The sequence below is a fragment of the Oncorhynchus keta genome, chromosome 13 (genome assembly GCF_023373465.1).
Source record: "Oncorhynchus keta strain PuntledgeMale-10-30-2019 chromosome 13, Oket_V2, whole genome shotgun sequence".
Lineage (NCBI taxonomy): Eukaryota > Metazoa > Chordata > Actinopteri > Salmoniformes > Salmonidae > Oncorhynchus > Oncorhynchus keta.
Genome location: NC_068433.1, coordinates 3,075,439 through 3,077,938, shown reverse-complemented (window position 1 = coordinate 3,077,938; position 2,500 = coordinate 3,075,439). Strand labels below are relative to the sequence as shown.

The following is a 2,500-nucleotide window of genomic DNA, read 5'->3' as shown; positions in this document are numbered from 1 at the left end:
AGGTAGATATCAGAACTTTATTGATCCACTACAGAACCTACAGGAAAAAAGACATTAAAGAGATACAGGTAGATATCAGAACTTTATTGATCCACTACAGAACCTACAGGAAAAAGACATTAAAGAGATACAGGTAGATATCAGAACTTTATTGATCCACTACAGAACCTACAGGAAAAAGACATTAAAGAGATACAGGTAGATATCAGAACTTTATTGATCCACTACAGAACCTACAGGAAAAAGACATTAAAGAGATACAGGTAGATATCAGAACTTTATTGATCCACTACAGAACCTACAGGAAAAAGACATTAAAGAGATACAGGTAGATATCAGAACTTTATTGATCCACTACAGAACCTACAGGAAAAAGACATTAAAGAGATACAGGTAGATATCAGAACTTTATTGATCCACTACAGAACCTACAGGAAAAAAGACATTAAAGAGATACAGGTAGATATCAGAACTTTATTGATCCACTACAGAACCTACAGGAAAAAGACATTAAAGAGATACAGGTAGATATCAGAACTTTATTGATCCACTACAGAACCTACAGGAAAAAGACATTAAAGAGATACAGGTAGATATCAGAACTTTATTGATCCACTACAGAACCTATAGGAAAAATACATTAAAGAGATACAGGTAGATATCAGAACTTTATTGATCCACTACAGAACCTACAGGAAAAAGACATTAAAGAGATACAGGTAGATATCAGAACTTTATTGATCCACTACAGAACCTACAGAAAAAGACATTAAAGAGATACAGGTTGATATCAGAACTTTATTGATCCACTACAGAACCTACAGGAAAAAAGACATTAAAGAGATACAGGTAGATATCAGAACTTTATTGATCCACTACAGAACCTACAGGAAAAAGACATTAAAGAGATACAGGTAGATATCAGAACTTTATTGATCCACTACAGAACCTACAGGAAAAAGACATTAAAGAGATACAGGTAGATATCAGAACTTTATCGATCCACTACAGAACCTACATTAAAAAAGACATTAAAGAGATACAGGTAGATATCAGAACTTTATCGATCCACTACAGAACCTACAGGAAAAAGACATTAAAGAGATACAGGTAGATATCAGAACTTTATTGATCCACTACAGAACCTACAGGAAAAATACATTAAAGAGATACAGGTAGATATCAGAACTTTATTGATCCACTACAGAACCTACAGGAAAAAGACATTAAAGAGATACAGGTAGATATCAGAACTTTATTGATCCACTACAGAGATACAGGTAGCGACAGAAGTGGGTGTTGTTAAATAAATATTAAATAATGTAGATACATTTTAAATATATGAATGTTATATAACTATTATAAATAAATGCTAAATATCTGTTAAAAACATTTTGAATACATTTTAAATATTGAATAAATCTTGAATAACTGTAAATGTGAATTAAATAAAAAATTAACTATAAGGGCTTAAAAACAAAGGTGTCATTTTATGCTGATGATTCATGTTTTCTTTTAAAACCACAATTAAAACTGGAAGGACATCAGTTATAGATGGTTGAGGGTAGAGGAAGGACATCAGTAATAGATGGTTGAGGGTAGAGGAAGGACATCAGTAATAGATGGTTGGGGGTAGAGGAAGGACATCAGTAATAGATGGTTGAGGGTAGAGGAAGGACATCAGTAATAGATGGTTGAGGGTAGAGGAAGGACATCAGTAATAGATGGTTGAGGGTAGAGGAAGGACATCAGTAATAGATGGTTGGGGGTAGAGGAAGGACATCAGTAATAGATGGTTGGGGGTAGAGGAAGGACATCAGTAATAGATGGGAGAGGTTGAGGGTTGAGGAAGGACATCAGTAATAGATGGTTGAGGGTAGAGGAAGGACATCAGTAATAGATGGTTGAGGGTAGAGGAAGGACATCAGTAATAGATGGTTGAGGGTAGAGGAAGGACATCAGTAATAGATGGTTGAGGGTAGAGGAAGGACATCAGTAATAGATGGTTGAGGGTAGAGGAAGGATATCAGTAATAGATGGTTGAGGGTAGAGGAAGGACATCAGTAATAGATGGTTGAGGGTAGAGGAAGGACATCAGTAATAGATGGTTGAGGGTAGAGGAAGGACATCAGTAATAGATGGTTGAGGGTAGAGGAAGGACATCAGTAATAGATGGTTGAGGGTAGAGGAAGGACATCAGTAATAGATGGTTGAGGGTAGAGGAAGGACATCAGTAATAGATGGTTGGGGGTAGAGGAAGGACATCAGTAATAGATGGTTGAGGGTAGAGGAAGGACATCAGTAATAGATGGTTGAGGGTAGAGGAAGGACGTCAGTAATAGATGGTTGGGGTAGAGGAAGGACATCAGTAATAGATGGTTGAGGGTAGAGGAAGGACATCAGTAATAGATGGTTGAGGGTAGAGGAAGGACATCAGTAATAGATGGGAGAGGTTGAGGGTTGAGGAAGGACATCAGTAATAGATGGTTGAGGGTAGAGG

The 2,500-nt window shown here is 36.6% G+C and overlaps 1 pseudogene; it reads left to right on the top strand.

The window, feature by feature from the left end:
- Nucleotides 1-2,500, top strand: part of LOC127906912 (endophilin-A1-like) — a 32,522-nt pseudogene that overhangs the window by 15,569 nt on the left and 14,453 nt on the right.